Source organism: Ochotona princeps, chromosome 18, assembly GCF_030435755.1.
Source record: "Ochotona princeps isolate mOchPri1 chromosome 18, mOchPri1.hap1, whole genome shotgun sequence".
NCBI lineage: Eukaryota > Metazoa > Chordata > Mammalia > Lagomorpha > Ochotonidae > Ochotona > Ochotona princeps.
In genome coordinates, this window is record NC_080849.1 from 47,102,649 (window position 1) to 47,120,432 (window position 17,784).

The 17,784-nt window shown below is 43.8% G+C and overlaps 1 protein-coding gene across 4 annotated transcripts in view; it reads left to right on the forward strand.

Annotated features, from left to right (window-relative positions):
* The window catches only part of ARHGAP28 (Rho GTPase activating protein 28), a 178,796-nt gene that overhangs the window by 56,463 nt on the left and 104,549 nt on the right, over positions 1 to 17,784 (forward strand). The window contains exons 1-2 of one of the 4 annotated variants that reach the window (XM_058677034.1): positions 1,941 to 2,135; positions 2,675 to 2,735. The exons of 2 other annotated variants lie outside the window; for them this stretch is intronic. The gene's annotated coding sequence lies outside the window, so the exon portion shown is untranslated. Of the gene's footprint in view, positions 1 to 1,940; positions 2,136 to 2,674; positions 2,736 to 11,146; positions 11,238 to 17,784 lie in introns of those variants that run through there. One more of the 4 variants, XM_058677033.1, reaches the window with a different exon arrangement.

A 17,784-nucleotide genomic window follows, 5' to 3' on the forward strand; every position in this document is an offset into this window, starting at 1 on the left:
AATCCAAAGACTATAGCCATTGCCTGCTGCCTCTCAAGTTATACATTAACAGATAGCCGTAAGGGAAGTCGAGCCAAGACTCGAACCCAGAAAATCTGATGTGGAATGCAGGTGTTCCACCGGTGTCTTATCCCGGTGCTAAACGCCGGTCCCTCATGTAGTCTTTAGAGGATTTTTTCTCTTTTGCTAATTTTATAAGAAGGGCACATATTCATGAGTCACTTTCTTTCTTCCACAGATTAGATTATTGAATATCATCAAGGAAATGATGTATATTCCTCTAGACCTGAACAGGATTCAGGCACTACTGGGAAGGTCCAGCTTAAATATATTGTTTCAGATCCTTCAGGAGATCCTGTCTCCCAGCATGCTGTTAGGTTATACTAGGGTGGTAAGGACCACAAGGGACCACATGTCTTTATCCTACCCTGTCTATGTAATTCTTTTAAACAAATCGAGTTTCACTGCTGCCAAGCAGGGTAATGAAAAGGAAGCTCATTTTTACTTTATTTTATTTTTAACAAAAGCAGGTTGAAGGAAAGCTTTAGGTAGAATCCAAGCGAGGCTCAATTCTTTCTCACTGAATGAATTCAGATCAAGTATTCATGCTCCACGAAGTTCGTATTTGAACAGAGCAATCCAGTGGGACATTGTCTTTAGTAAAACTGCTTACAAGGACTCTGACTTGCCCGAGCATTTTATTCGATTGCATATTACCTAGGATGTTCCTGTGTTAGAAAAGTTGTATTCATTAACAAGTCCCAATCAGTATTTGTTCCAGGGTTACCTTATGTATAGAGAGCGTTGTGCTGGTTTTTCTAAGAAACTGTATCTGTCAATTTATTCGTTTAACAATTAGTCATTGCATATAAATGTTTGCCATTAATTTTTGGTGCCAACTAAATGCACTTGAAATTATATCAGCATAGCAAATGTGGCTTCTGACTGCTTCTGCAATGGTAGTGCTACTTGGGAAGTCAGGCATAGATAAAATAATTTTTTATAGAAGATATGCCAGGCCTTTTTATTCTACTACTCATAGGTAGTCATTAATGTAACAACAACTTGGAATAGGATACCAGAATTTAATGATAGCATGATCTGATTTTATGTCCAAGAATGGCATCTTTTACAGTTAACATGCTGTTCTCCAATAGCTGTGTCAATTATGAGTATTATGTAATCATTTATGTCCACTTATTCAGGGGATGAGGGGGAAACAGTTACTTGGATTTCTCAAGGTCCCAAAGCTAGCCCTTTACTCTTGGCCAACAATTACATGGTATTTCTCTGCAATATTGCCTGAAAGATCAGAACAAGGGTATTTCCAAAAGTTAGTGGAAATGAAATTAAAAGATGAGTGTCATAATGCACTTTTCTGTAAGCTTTTTGAAAATCTCTTGCTCATATAGATTTCAAAAGTTTGGCACCAAAATAAACTTATCTTCTGTTTTAAAAATAAATTTTAAAAAAATCACAGATCATTCAAGCTATAATAGTATAACAGTCTTACCAGTGGTTTGATTTAATTTCATGCTCTGTCCACTTTTCATAATACCCTTGTATATTGGATGAACTACCCACAGATTCTTTCCTTGGTACATTTCAAATTAACGGTCAGGTTAGTAGGTAAATCTCACCAAATTATGACAGCTATTTGGTTTTGACTTGTAAGTACTTTTGATAAAACCTGGCATTTGTTTGGTGGAGAGAGAGTAGAAGGGGAGGAGGGGGAAATTGCTTTCACACATGTCCTGCATGAATTTTCATGAATCTGTCTTGGCGTAGCTGATTACACTTTGCAGTCTTCCTAAGGAAATGGATGGAAGTTCGAGCTGAGACACAAACAGGAAGGCCGGGAGGCAGCAGTGGTCCGGCAGGCACCACCTCTTTAAATAGCTGCTGTGTGCGGGGAATTCATTCTCCACTTAAACAAGAGACTCCATTGCCCTTTGTTCGTGGTTGAGTTGTGCTAGAGGCTGCCAGTGGCAGTGCTGTCCCTTCAGAGGCTGAGGCAGCGCTCAGTGGGTGTGGGTGCCAGCCTCCCTGCCTCTGGGCCATGAGGACACCCTGGCACCAAGATTTTGCCTTCTCCCTTAAGAATATCAGCACTGTGACTTCTAATCTCCCAGAAGGTAAGATTCCAAGTGCTGCTGAAATCAGTAACTTGGGCTACAGACTTCTTCCTGCAGGTTGGCACTTTTCTCTGATTTAAAAAGGGAAGAGAAACATGCTAAATCTAGAGCTTTTTAATTTTTAATCCATTGTTACGTGACTGTATAAAGGGAGGGTTATGGTTTTCTTAGTAGTTTGTAGGCCCATCATGTTAAGTGCTGGTGATTTGTAATTTTTTAACCTTTTTGTTATGGTATGACTGAGTTTCAAAAGCTCAGATATGTCAGTAAAGTTGGTAAGTTCGATTGCTATTCTGAGAAGATAGTCAAAATGAAATGTTCATAGTTGCCTGAAAATGAATGGCTTAGGTCTCTTTCGATTCCAGTGCTTGTTTTTGTGCCAGAGCCTTTCGACAATCTAAACCAAACTTTCTAGATAATCATCTAACTTTAGAAACATTTCTTGAGGTAGACTATTGCTTAAGCAAAGTGTTCCTCTCTGTACTGAAAATAATGCATTACTCTTCGTCAGGCTACCAAACCTGTCCTCTTGTTTTCAGTGCTGGGAACAAAAGGTGCCAGCCCGAGTGGCTGCTGGTGACCCTGTCCTACAGAACACAGGTAAGTGGACAGGAAATCCTTATTCTTGGTCTGCGCACGCAGGAAGAGTTCTCCCCTAGGGACCTGGGGGACCTGCATTTGTCATTTTCCACTGATACTTTTTCTTTTTCTGGCCTCTGCTTGCTCCTGCCCTGTGTAACTTCTTCAAGGTTAGTTTGCACCTGGGCCTAGCGTGTAGGTGTGTGCTGGAAGCCAAATGATCTAATTTTTCCATCAGTAGCCAACAGTGGCTATACTTTGAGAAACACAAATGCATACTCTTCCCAGAGAAGCTTCTATAATATCTAGTCATCTTTCTGGTTGAGTTTGCTTTTCTTCTTTCTTTGAGAGCAGGAGAAAGAGTGTGTGACAGACAGAGCTGTCATCTGCAGGCTTCTTCTGCAAATGCCCAAACAGGGTAAGGTTTGGCTGAGAATATGATCTGCATCTGCCACGTACGTGGCATGAACCCAGCTGTGTGAAAGATCATCATTGCCGTCCAGGGTCTGCATTGGCAGGAAGCTGTACTCAGGAGTGAGCTGAAAACTGAGCTGAGGCTCTCCACTGTGGGACGTGGACCTCTGACGCACAAGGCTGCTTGTCCATGCCCTGAGAAACCTCTTCACATGTTTGCTTTTTAGGCACTGTCATCCATGCAGCCTTCTTGCCATTGGCTCCTTACTTGTCATTTTTATTCTTGTTCCTATTCTTTGTGCTGTCTTAAGGAGGAAGGAGATATGGCAAGGGAGGTTCTGTGGCTGTTGATTTGAATTTGATTTTATTTAAATTAGATTTGGAGCATGTGTTTTAGGGCGTATGGATTTTTTCTATTTACAAAGCTGTGTTTATAGTTTATTGTCTTTAAATTGTTTTACTTGTTATTTTCATTGAATGTTGGGGCTCCTTTGATTCTGGTGAGTTTCTCTTTTGGGTTAGAGTGTGGTATAGAGACCTTCGTCAGTGACATGGCTTGTCTGTATCGTATGTCAGAAGGTGTGGAAATCAAAGTTCATGACAGGTTTCTAGCATCATGCAAAGAATGTGCTGTTATGTGGATGTGCTCAACTGAAGAAATAATAATCCCCACGTATTTTGAGTATTACTAAGTGATTTCATTTAAATCTTTTCATTGACCACGAATTTTTGTTCTATCTAGAAATTGTTTCCACATGGTGCCATTTCTTCCTGATGGTCCCTGTGGTTCATAAAATAATCTCAGTTCCCTTCTCCTGTGAGGTCCCATGGTGTATAGGCCCATCTTCTACAAATATTGTGAAGCCTTGGTTAAACTCCAAAGCAAAGATTAAATGAGTAGCAGCTGTCCTAGTCTAAGGCAAGTAAAACGAGTGATGTTTAGACTTGAAAATATAAACAAAAGATCTTATTTTTATGATTATAAATGCAAAGGTGGTGGGGATAGGGAAAAATTAGAAACCAGAACAACACTTAACCTCTCTAAGCAAGGAAAATCTTTCACGGGAAAAGATTTTCCCATGACAGTCCTATGAAGTAAGATGGGGGGCCACAATTTTAGGGAAAGAAATTGCAGAAGAGCGTATGGGATGAGCTGAAAGGAAATGACTTAGTGGAAGGCCCCCCGTGGCTTCCAGTGGAGCTGAATGCACGCATGCCTGTTTACAGCTGGTGTTTTCAGTCAATCTTGCTGATATTTTCCAAAAGTAGAGGGTGAAAACAGTTGAAACAAGGTGTATGGTGTACGCTCAGTGAAGGCCCTGAGCAGCGCTTCCTTCCTGCGCTGGGAGACACCGAGTGTGGCGGCTGTTCAGCCCTCCCAAGGCAGTACAACACCTGGATAGGTCACCAAACAATCACACCCCTACTTATCTACACTGAAGGAGAGCTTCAGAAGAAGGGGATTGTTTCTTAGTGACAGAGAGGTTGGTGGAGTATTTCAGGGGAGAAAGAAAAAACAACTGAGTGTTTGGGCAGTGTCGTTGTTGTTAGGTGACTTCAGTGTCAAGTGAATGATAGGTTTAAGAGGCTGATTGACCAAACCAGCCTGGGTGAGTAAGCAAACAGGCCTGTGCTATCAAGTATGAAAACTCACAAAAGTCCTCTACTGATCAGATATATTTGATTAAATGCACTCAAAGATTTAATTTTTTTTCTCTTAGGAAGATACATGATACAGTAGAGGATATTTCCAGTTTAGCTGCAGATCACCCTACTTTAGAATTCCCAAGAATACAAGTGTGTGTTTTCCCCAAATCACTGTTTGGAATTCTTTTTCCAAATAGATGCATTGATTTGCTTGAAGAGACAACTGCTGGGCAGATCATTTCAGTTATTTGTGCATTGAAGTGGAGTATGACAGGCCACGACATCTTGAACCCAAAGATTCTGCTAGGGATTTTTGGCCTCGTGTTTCTTCCTGTTCCTGTTCATCCCCAATAGTGCTGCCGTCGCTTGGACAGGAATGCTGGAGATGCGTGGCAGGTCTTCCGGCTGGCAAGTGCCAGCAGAGTTCCCAGCACCAGTCAGTGCCCGAGGGCTTTGTGCTGTGCACCTACAACTTTATGAATATTTCACACAGGGTGCTTTGTAGCAAACAGAATTTAAATGGAGGCTCTCAGATGAGTTCACATTTCAAGGTTCTTTACTAATAAATCTTATTTTAGCCTGTAATTCATTTCATGCTTTGTCAACCATGAATTATCAGTAGGTATGAATCTGCTGGTGTTGTTGGTAAAACGTTGTGGGCTTTATCCTTTGATCCATCCTTGGCAGCTTCTTTTTATTTGTTTGAAAGACAATACAGAGAGGGAGAGCAAGCTAGAGCTAAATGGAAAGGGGGAGAGAGAGAGAGAGAGATATCTTTCATCCACTCGTTCAGTCCCCAAATGACCATAAACATCGGGACTGGGCACTTCTTATACCAATAACTCTCTGGATCTCTCACATGAGTGACAGAGGCCCACAAACTTGGGTTATCTTCTGCTACTTTCCCTGACAAGTTAGCAGGGTGGTGAATTGGAAGTAGAACAACCAGTGCTTAAACAAGTGCTCATTTATCACAGATGGCAGCTTAACCAGCTAGGTCACAATGCCAGTCCCTGCTTAAAAAAAAAAAAAAAAAGCAAATACTCTAAACCATAATTTCTCTTTTAAACTAGGTGAATCTATGGATTTCCTTTGTCATATAAACATTTATTTTTATTGGAAATGCAAATTTGCAGAAAGGATGCAGTGGTTGTAGCTGAGCCAATCAGAAGCCAGGAGCTCCTTCCAGGTCTCCTAGGATTCAGAGTCCCAAGGCCTGGGTCATGCTCCTCTGGTTTCCCAGGCCACAAGCAGGGAGCTGATGTGAACCAATGCTTGTATAGGATCTCAGCACTTGTAAGAGGAAGATTTTAGTCAACTGAGCCATTGCACCAGGCCCTGAATTTCCTTTATTAATAAAAACTTTGAATCTTTCAAAGCTACCTTCTAATCCTTACACTAGAAAGAGAGCAGCAGTCACTATTCAGTAAAGACCTCTTAGGAAATGGTGTGGAGTGCAAAGTCCCAGAGGTGCCTGTGGCATCAAAACGTCCATGCATAGAATACCTTAAGGTTTTGTGTTAACAATAAGAATGAAAGCATAACATGCTGGAGCAAGATAGGATATTTGACGTAGAAGACTTGATACAGAAGTTTTCATATTTGGCTCAGAAAATTTCTGGGGTGTTGGGGGATAAAAGGAGAAAGAGAATCTAAATCATCTCTGTATCCTCATCCATGATCCAACCAGGACTGTTCTGCAGTTTAACAAGTTTTTATATGAGCACACTTTGTAATTCAACAAAGTTGAAGCCATCGAGTAAATATGGTTGCTGATTGGTCAGTTTTGAGAGCTTCTGCTCACTTTTGTTCATTAATCATCAGTGTCTGATAGCAGGTGGTTGGGTTAGTGGGGAAGGTGCTGCTTAATCCTCCCACATCCCGAAATTAGAGTTGCTTGGTTTCAATTTCCAGCTTCTGCTGATATAGACTGTGGAAGACAGTTGTGATGGTTCAAGGAACTGGGTTCCTACCACCCACGTGGAAGATGTAGACAGAGTTGCCAGCTCCTGACTTTGGCTCCAGCCCAGCCCCAGTCATTGCAGGAATTTGTGAGTGAATCATTAATGGTTAAGAGCTCTCTCTTGCTCTGCTTCTCATTCTTTCCCTCTCGTATAAATAGATACTGGTTGAGAGAGAAACAGAAAATCACTTTCTGCACTACAAGGAACAGCAGCCATTTTAAGACAGTTTACATAAATGCAACATTGTTACAGGTGTGTACCCCTCAGGGTCCATGCATGTTACAAATATAGTTTCATTAATGTCCGCCAAACAAAGCAAAATAAAAACTTGCATGTAAAAGTGTTTATCCACAACTTTGAGACAAGGAAGTCAAGTCACATGAGGTTAAGCGTCTTGACCAAGCTACACAGCTGTGTAGGGAAAAGACTCAAAGGTGATGGTTTCAGGGACCTGGGTACTTTCTCCTTCACAATGCTCAGTGGATGATAAAACTAATCTGCATTGTTCAGTCTAAAAGTAGTAGAAAACTTACAGTTATGGTAGAAGTAGCTATGCATCTTTAAGTGATAATGAAAGGCTGTTTCTTTTCATTAATGGCCTTCTTATGTCCATTTTAATCCATTTTTACTTCACTTTTTAAATATACTCCTTTTCTACTACAGTGTAAATCTTGTGTGTGTATGTGTGTATTTATGAGCAAGTATATCCATGTGTTAGGAGGTACTGTTGTTGGAAAACAAGGGAAAGGGATCAGCTTTGAGGAGTGCATTGCAGTCAAATGTAACACACTCTTAAGCTCTAAATGGACTCACTGAGCACTTTCAGTCGTCTGCTTACAACTCTGTCTGCCGAAGATTAGGCTTTTTGGCTGTTGCTTGACTACTTTGGATTTGTAAACAGATTCTTCTGTCAAATTATCTAGCTCAAATTGCACACCCTCTCCTTCCCCACTCTGCACTGCTGCCTCTTCGGCAGATTGCTGAAGACCATGGTGCCAATAGCTTCGCTGTAATATTTATTCAGTTGCAGACTCAGCAGGGACAGCTTTGGTCTCCTTATCCAGCCTGGATGTCCCATTGGATCACACATTGTTTCCCTGACCTCAGTAACACACCCCTTCTTTTGTCATAGCTGAGAGAATTTGCCTTTCCTAGGAGCTGATTCCTTGGTGATTTTATCCTCCCGTTGGTTTTGTTTTTGTTACGTGAGTGTACACCACTTGTTCTCCCCCAAGGTAATTCTTGAGATAGTTGAAGAATAGGATCATGCTTCCCCAGAGCCGTCTCACTTTCTGCAGTGCAATCGGTGTTTGCCCATGTGGAATGGCTTCTTGGTAAGTTTCACTGAAACTATCCTGCCTGACTCAGTCCTGTCCGCACTCTTTCTCACAATCATTTCCCAGAGCTGGATTCCAGGTCTGCTAGACCTAAGACCAGTATCTCCCCTTTTCTGTAGGATATGCTTCTAGGCTTCTGTGCCACTTAGGATCCCATTTGTTTTACCAGTGAAACAACCGCTGTTGGCCACAGTTCCTTGTTCTTTTTCACATGAACTCTGTGCATGCCAGAAGTGATCATCCCCCAAATACGCTTCTTCATACTCATGATTAATTGTCTTGTTAGTTTCAGTCCACAAGTCTTTCCAATTGTGTATTACTTCTCTGATGGGTTATTATCCAAAATTGTCTATTAGACAAGTTAGGAAAATGATCTGAGAAAAGTAAATACTTGACGTTTTAAAATCTAGTAGATCTTCCCATCCTCATAGTGCCTCTTTGAGAAAATTTCAGAAGCTCTTCCCAACCTACAGATTTAGGGACAAATGTGTCTTTCCCTGTACCTGAAGTATTAATAATTATAGTCTGTTCTTTGTATCCACCAGTTCTATGCCCATGGATTTAATCAATCATAGGTCAAAAATAATTTTTGAAAATATTACTTGTGGACTTGGTGTGGTAGCCTAATGGCTAAAGTCCTTGCCTTGCATGGATACCAGTTTGTGTCCTGACAGCCACACTTCCCATCCAGCTCCTTGCTTGTGCCCTGGGAAAGCAGTCAAGGATGGCCCAAAGCCTTGGGACCCCGCATCTACATGAGAGGCCTAGAAGAGGTTCCTGGCTTCAGATAGGCTCAGCTCCAGCTGTTGTGACCTTTTGAGGGATGAATCAACAACTGGAGGATCTTCCTCTCTGCTCTCCTCTCTGTTTATCTGAGAAAAACATCGCTGTCAAGGAGCCTTGGAAACCTGTGCATTTAACCTTTGGTATTTATTTGGGACGAGCAGCCTTTGTCCTACCCCTGGCACTAACCTGAGTATTTACTGAAGATTTACCAAAAATTTTGTGTTGGGTTGGGTAGTATAGAAAAGGCACGAAGGACAAGGTAAGATTTGTGCACTCAAAAGCTTACTTAGAGACATAAAACATAGTTATTAAAATAATAGAGGGATATTACAAGGAAGTTCTGTACTCATTTAATTACTAAGACAGTGGTGCAGAAAAGTGGGCATGATAAGAACTTAAACGGGTTAGTTCTTAATTGTCACAAAACTATTTCAGTTGTCTTCCTTGACAATCAGCCTCGGAAGCTTGACAGACTAATAGGAGATTGGAACGCATTAGCAATCAGCAGTTATGGGAGTAATTACAGTGAGAAGGAGGGCGGATTGGGACATGATGGGTTTCAAGTGATGAACCGTAGAAAGCAGTTTTACATTTTTTAAGAATCAGAGCTCAAGAGTGTTCAGGCCAATAATTCGCAAATGTTAATATATTTCTGCAAAGTGTTTATTCTTTGGAAATTTTTATCTGTATTAAAAACATCCAGTGAGAAGGAGGATTCTAGCAACCAACACATTGTCATTTTTAGTTCATATTATCATATGCTTTCCCATGGCACCCTTGCATTACCTCATCTGTGAGACAAGAGAAGATTGGGTTTCAAAGTGGTATTCTGTAGGGTATGCTGGCACATGCACTCACCTGCAAAACCATCTTTCTTAATTGCTGTCCTCATTGGCTCATGTTTAACAGCTTCATGATTAGGTCATTCTGGATGAATTTTGAGCATGTGTGATTGGTAAGATGGTCTTGGAAAAATAAGGGCAGGAAGTTAAGAAAGTTTGAGAAAAGCTGACATGTTTGGCATGTCCTCCAGATGATTAGAGAGGACTCAACAAACGATTGTTAATACTTAAAGTGGTTTAGAAAACCATAACTCTTGCCATGATCTGTCAAGGACATCATAATGGGAGGGGACTAGAGATTAGAGATCAGTGAGGAGGTACACGAGGCCTGGATCTACGGTGGATGCGGCCCTTGGGCATACAACAGAATAGAGAAGGATGTATTTGAGAGCGATGGTTGAGGGAGATTCCCTGGATTTGTACGTTTCTCCACTGCGGTGTACACAGAAGAGGGAGGACTAAGAATGGCAAGGTGGATAATGATGCGATGCCAGGGACTGGGAGAACTTTCCCATCAACAGGGAGCTAGATCAGAAGTGGAGCAGCCTGGACTCAAATGGATGCTTATACGACATTCCAGCATTATAGATAGCAGCACAGCTGGCTGTGACACAGTGCCAGTCCCAGGAAAGAGTCTGACTGCCTGGTCCTGTGCGGTAGCCTAGCGGCTAAAGTCCTCGCCTTGCATGCACCAGGATCTCATATGGATGCTGGTTCTAATCCTGGCGACTTCACTTCCCATCCAGCTCCCTGCTTGTGGCCTGGGAAAGCAGTTGAGCACGGCCCAAAGCCTTGGGACCCTGCACGTATGTGGGAGACCCAGAAGAAGCTCCTGGCTCCTGGCTTCGGATCGGCGGCCCCAACCTTTGCGGTCACGTGGGGAATGAACCATGGAACAGAAGACCTTCCTCTCTGTCTCTCCTCCTCTTTGTATATCTCACTTTTCAATAAAAATAAACAAATCTTTAAAAAAAAAAAAGAGTCTGACTGCCTGAGTTTGAATCCCAGCTTGTCTTATCAAGCAGTTTGTATTCAGACCTTGGTTTACTTTTTGTTTTCTGAAAAAAAAAAAAAAATATTTAATTTGCATTTATAATAGAACCTGTATTTGCAGGATTTTTTTTTATGAAATTGTTGCAGATACTCAACAGGTATTTTAGTTAATATGCAGTACTAGAAAGTGTTAAGTATAATTATTGAGCATTAACACAGCTGGGAGTCAGGTCAATTTTTTGTATTTACTCAGCAATACCTCTGTAGGGTGCTGTGCTCACTGGAAATATTTTTAGTCCAACTTTTCTGCATATAGTATAGTTCCTAGCTGGGTGGCACTGTGAATAATAAATTGTCTGAGATCTGGGGTATTGGGCTCTTTAGCAGTTCATTGAAATGGACTTTGGAAGACTATACTTTTTCAGGGTATTCCTCCCTTCCTCTTACAGATTCACCACTTGACATCTGTAAGCAGAAGCTGGCCTAACTCTGCCGCTTTAGCAGGGGTCAGACCATCTGAAGTGATCTGCAGATATTCTGGTATGTTCTTTTCCTTTGTTCTCCAGTTCAGATCACAAAGAAGGTTTGCTTGAGTGTTGTGAAAGTATTTCCTTGACTATCTATATCATAGAACTAAGCAACAGAAGAGCCTGGATTCTTGCAGGCCACCATAAATAGTAAATTCAGCTTGGGTCCATGTATTCTTGAAAGGTGTATAGTATACCTCACAGAAAAGCAAGCGTGAGCACTAAGCATTTCGTTTGGGGTGAAGACACTGGTTAGAGGCCCGTGTTCAGTTCCTGGTGCTGGAGCCTGTTTCCAGCTTCTTGGTAAGGTAGACCCTGGGGAGCAACAGTGATGACTCAAATCACTGGATTTCCGTCTCCCACGTGGGAGATCTAGATTGAGTTCCTCAGCTCCCCCATTTTGTTTGGCCTTGCCTTAGACATGGAAGACGTTTAGGAAGCGACTCAGTAAATGGGAGCTCTCTGTCTTTCTGCCCATCAAATAATAATAATAATAAAAAGCAATCTTATATCAGATTGTTTGACAATTTCCCCAAATTGCAGTTTTAGATAGATGTTGAAGTTCTGCAAATTAAGCAGTGATATCCTTGGTTTGCTGATTAGGGTTATGGAATTTGCATGATAGAAAATAAAATAATGGTGCTGGCAAAATGGACAGTTTCGGAATTGTATTTTTTTTCAATTTTCTTGGATGGAACAAGATGACCAGAGGCTTTATTGTTTCTGTAAGCTAAATAGGGACACTGTTTGTATTTCCAGGTTTCCCGTGTTGCTTTCATCGCATTCTTTAGTGAAAGTTTCAGTGTGTTAACTTCCAGGACCTCGTCAGTGGTCTTTATAGGAACACTGTCTGCCCTGGTTCTAGTAGGCCACAGTTGTCTGCCCATTCCTGTATAGCATATTAACCATCTTCCTCCTCATGAGGAATGACATGTTAGGCAGTGGTGAGATCCATTTGTCAAGACTTGGGTGGCCTCTGACAAATCTTTATTGCTTCAAAATTACTTTGGCCTGTGTGCCTCTTTCTAAATCAAAAAGAAAGAAAAATGTTACTGACATTGAAACTGAGAGCCCTAAGCTCACATCTGAGAGATTCCTTTGGACTGGATGGGTCGGCAGACTTCAGGGGAAATCTGAGGCTGTGGAAGAGAGCAGGCCCTGGTGCTTTCTGAGCAGGAAAGGCAGGACTGGTGACCTTGGTAAGACCCAGGTGCTGCCAGGTAGGGCTGCCATGTGTTCTGTAAGGGCTGGACTGAGTAGACTGCTCAGATAAGGTTAACATCAAGACCAGATGAATGGCCAACATCAGTCCACTGGGCCGAGGCTACACCATCAGTGCTGCTTGCAGACAGAATTTGGCCTCAGACAAATCATCATATATAACGCTTAAGCAATGAAGGGGGAGGAAAAAAAAATCAGCCAGTTTTGTGATGTACATGAATGTCACAGCCATAAAATGTGAGTTTCTCATTTCTGCTGGTAAAATTTATGTCCTAAACCCTGACCCCTCGTTTCTGACAGCAGGAAAGTTTAATGTAGTCAAAGCCACAGCCAGTCAGTTAATCCAATTTTGTGCTGTCCAAGTTGCTTCTGGGTGAAATTCGGGAGTATGCAGTCTCCGTCCTTCGTTTCCCTCCTCCTCCTCCTGTCGCCTCCCTAGAGCAGGCAGGGTGGAGGGCTCCTGACTCAGTCCTCACCTGACTTCCTGGAGTCCTGACGCACAGGGATTGCATGCAAAGCTCCTGGCATGGGCACGTGGTTCTGTGGGCCCTGTCTTGGCTCTCTCCCACTTCCCCATTAGGAGCTCAGCTTAGGCGTCTGCTGGTTTCTGGCAGGGACTGTCCACTTGGCGGCTCCTGCCACCCACTCCCTGACCCCAGCTACGAGTGTGTGACCGACTCGGAGAATCTCTCTGTGTCCTCCACGCACGGGACTGTTGACCGCCAGCAGGCACGGGCCTATCTGCCATCTCTCTCCGCCCCCTCCCGCCGTGACATAGCTGTGCCTGGGAGCTGCTTCCCCTAACTGGAGGAGCGGAAGGAGGAAGCAAGTGTCCACCCACATTGCCCATGAGGACCCCGATGGTCACCCTAACATGGTGGCTTTGTTGGGGGGCTGGAACTCCTGCAGGCCTTCTGATTAGTGGTGACCATCATTTTCCTCTCCCAGTTTTTCTCTTCTGTGGAGTTTGGAGCGGGATGGCAAAGGAACTTGTTTTGCCAGTTCGTATCTGTTTTCAAAACCGTCTTTGACTCTCATTTGGACTACAGCCAAGAATCTGGTATCTTTGTTTGCTATTTTTGTTTTCTTGGTTTCTCTCTCTCTCTCTCTCTCTCTCCTGAGGTAATATCTGGGGCAAATGGTGACCTGGCCACCCCCTATCTTTTGGTAAAGGGTTGGTTGCTGGAGGAGGTGGTAACAAGAGAACACAGCCACTCGCATGCCCTGCTATCGTCCTGCCTCCAGCTCCCAGCTGTGATTCACCAGTCACGGTCAAGTGTCTTTCTCCCTCTTTTGTGATTCTGGTCATTCTTTGTTGCCCTGGTCCCTTGGGACTGCTGGGCTTACTGCTGTTACTAAGGAGGACCCAGCACCTTCTTTAGAAGTAGGGAGGCAACAATGAACTGTGAGTTGCAAGGGTGAAAATGCTCACTGTTCCTGACATGTTGAAAGGCCAGATGTGAAGCTGCTGATCTATTTTCTAAAGTTTGTCTAATAGCCTTCACGTACTAGTGATGCATTCTTGGATGTATATATCCATATAAGCTGCTTGTCTATCTGTGCATTCATCCAAACTTGGATTTCAAGTATATTTTTTAAATGTTTATTTTATTTATTTGAAAGGCAGAGAAACAGAGAGATAAATCTTCCACCCACTGGTTCACTCCTCAAATGACTGCAGTGTCCAGGTTGAAGCCAGGAGCTAGGAGCTTCTTCTGGGTTTTTCCACATGGATTCAAGGGCCCAAGGCTTGGACCATTTTCTCCTGCTTTTCCAGACACATTAGCAGGGAGTTGGATTGAACTGGCTCCCCTATGGCATGCCCAAGCAACAGCTTGCATCTTAACAGACTCTGCCCCATTTTAAAAATTGTATCTGTACTAAGCATGTGCGGACTTGTCGTCATTATTCTCTAAACAGTGCCATTTAACAACCGTTCATGTAGCATTTAGATTGCAGTAGGTAATATTGGCAAACTAGAGAGAGTTTAAGCTAGGGTATGTGCAAGCTGCAAACAACCCTTTGGAAAGGACTTGGGCATCGTGGTTTTTGGTAGCCAGAGGGTTCTGGAATAATCCCTTATGAATACCGAGGATTGACTTTTTGGGTATGTTACATACATGTATATTATTTACATTGCTGTGTTATGTGTGCTTTCTATCTTCATGATATATATTCTGTGCATGATACGTACATGTGTATCACGTAGCATGTATATTTTACTTATACAGGTGCATGATATATACATATGTGTATTGTAAATATATAAGATACACACGATTTCTTATTTTCCTTGGGTCTGATTTTTGTCTTCACACATTGCAGATCTACCAGTGATATGTAAAATCTTTACAAGGGTTGGAGGATTTCAGGCAGGGGCTCCCTGATGAGTGACCCCCAAGTGCCTTGACTGCGCCATCCCAGCTGCCCGTCTCCTGTTTTCCACGTGATTCAGCAGAGGTCACTTCCTGAGCTGGCCTTTCAAAATGGCTTCCCTGGGCGTCTGTGTGCCTTTGCCTCAGGCGTCCAGCCTGTCGTTTGTTGGTCTGTGAAAGTCCACCTACTTATCAATCCCCAGCTTCTTTTCTTCCTAAAGACTACCTAGGGAAACATGGACTTGTTGCAGTCTTTTTTTTTAATATTTAAAAATTTTTAAAATTTATTTTATTATTCCATGATACAGTTCCATAGTCTCTGGGATTTTCTCCTTCCCCGCTTCCCAACCCTCCAACCCCCCCCCGCCCCCCATTTAAGTTTCCTCTGTGACTCAGGTCACTCAATAGCATCCTTTGGTTCAGGAAGGTCTTTGATTTTCATTTCTTCATTGCAGTCTTTTAAAAGTCTCTCTCCCTCTCTCTCTTTTAACAGAGATTGAGAGCTAGGGTATGTGGGTGGGGGAATCACACACCTTGATCCAGTGGGTTACAGCCCAAATATCCATGACGAGCAGGGGGACCTAAAGCAGGAGCCAGGAACTCACTCCAGGTTTTCCTCAAGGCCAGGAGCCCAATTATTTGCTTCCTCACCTCTGCCTTCCAGGAGTTGAACCGGGGAGGGGACAGGGTCTTACCCGCAAGGATAAACACCCTTGCGGTCTTTGTTCATGTAAGACGCCAAGTCCGGCTCTCAGTTGTAAGGGCGTTTCCTTGAACCGCAGGAAATAATGCATTGCCGAGTTAGAGCCTCTTCATTAAGCAGTTCCCCTTGCTTCCAGTCTGATTGCTACTCCTCTCCTGCGCGGTGCACTGGGGGCTCATCCACAGACCTTTTGCTCTTCTCTGCTCCCCAGCTGGGTTTGGCCTCTGCAGGGCACAGGAGGAAAGCAGAAAGGAAGAGACTGCAACTAAGTGGGCTGTTCTTTCTGCCCTTCCCATTCTACCCAAGACGTTAAGACCGCAGCTCTCCCAGGAGCCTGCCTTCCTGCTCCTGTTCCTGTTGGAGTTCTGTAGTTCTGACAGCACTTCCTCCCTGGGAGGAGTGACTCACACATCAGCTCTGAAGACTGATGCGACACCCTCTTCTCCCCCCTCCGTCCCCCCTCCCGCCTCAACCATTTTAGACCCACCTCCACTTTAATTCGTTGTTTCCTTTAGGCTTCAGCTCCTGTAAGTTTTAGTTTTAGTTTCGCTTAGGCTTTCAGTCCCCTTAGGCTTCAGTTTCAGTTTAGCCCTTTAGTTCCACGCCTGCTTTTGTTCCCTGACAGCCCTGTCCACCATCCCTTTACCGCTATATCCCTGCCGCCACCCCCCCCCCCCCCAGGGCTGTAACTACCAATCCCCCAACCCTGTACTCCCAGTCCCCGCCCCTATGCTATAAAGGCATGCTCCCTTCCCTCCTCTCTCTGCCAGCTGCCTGCTCCCCTGGCTCATGCTCTCCCAGCTCTGGGCTCTGGGCTCTGGGCTCTGGGCTCTGGGCTCTGGGCTCTGGGCTCTGGGCTCTCAGCTCTCGGGGCTCTCGGCTCTCTGCTCCCAGCCCTCAGCTCTCCCACTGGCCTGCCTTGGAGCCTCTCCTGTTACCATGGCAGGAAACTTCTCTCTGCTGTCTGCCTTCTCTCCCTTCCCACAGCCATCTTCCTCTCTCCTCTTGCTTCTCACTTCCCTGCGGCCGCTCTCCCACTAGAATAAAACCCTTCCTTGTGGCCACCTCTCCTGCTGAAATAAAGACCTCCTGTGGACTCACCACATCTCTGTGTGACTCACCACATCTGGTGCTTGGGTTTGAAGTGTTACTTCTGAACATTCCTGTTGACACACTAGTCTGAGAGTGATTGCCTCATTCTCGAAAACTCATAGCTTTTTTAAAAAAGATTTATTTATTTTTATTGAAAAGGCAGATACAGAGAGGAGGAGAGACAGAGAGGAAGATCTTCCATCCGATGGTTCACTCCCCAAGCGGCCGCAACTGGCGCCCATATGAGATCCCGGCACGTTCAAGGCGAGGACTTTAACCGCTGTGCTATTGCATTGTGCTGGGCCCTAAAACTCATTGCTTTTAAAAGACTTATTTATTTGACTTCAAGATCAGAGCTGCACACACACACACACACACACACACACACACACACACACACGTCTTCTGTCTACTGCTTTGTTCCCCAAATGCAATAGCCTGAGCTGAGCTGACCTAAAGCCAGGAACCAAGAATTCTTCCGGGTCCTCCAATGCAGGGGCTCAGGGGCTTGAGCCATACTCTACTGCTCTCCCAAGCCATAAACAGGAAGCTGGATCAGGAAATGGAACAGCTGAGACTTGAACTGATGCCCTTAATGGGATTTCAGCTGTGCAGACAGAAGATCAGCCTGAACCTAACATACTGACCCCATCGGCCTCCAAAACTCCCTGAAATATTTCTTGTTGGCTTCCTTCATGGTACTCACTTTCTGAAAATTGACACATAGCCTCTTAGGAAATCTTGCAGTTTGAGTTGCTGTCTATTTTCTGCCAGGCACCAATCTAGTCCCTGCAGTTATAAACTCTCAGTGCCTACTCCACTCGGCTGCCTTACTACTAAAGGTGGGTCTGAACCATATATGGCAGTATTTGTAACCCTGGGACCTTTGTTGAAAGTATGTATTGTTAGATTCTGTCCTACACCTCTTAGGTTGGTCTGCATTTTAGCGAGGTTCCCAGGTGATTCATAGGCACCTTGAAGGTTAAAAAGCATAGCTCTATAGTGAACTGCTGTTGTCAATGGCTTTCCCTCCTAAATTTGATCTTTTTCATTTCTGGGGCAAGCCCATATGTCACTCATCCTAAACTCTTGCTTCTGCTGTCCTGCAGCCACCCTCTTCCCTGTCCTCTCCCTGCAGTGAAGTTCCCATCCCTCTGACCTCTTTCCTT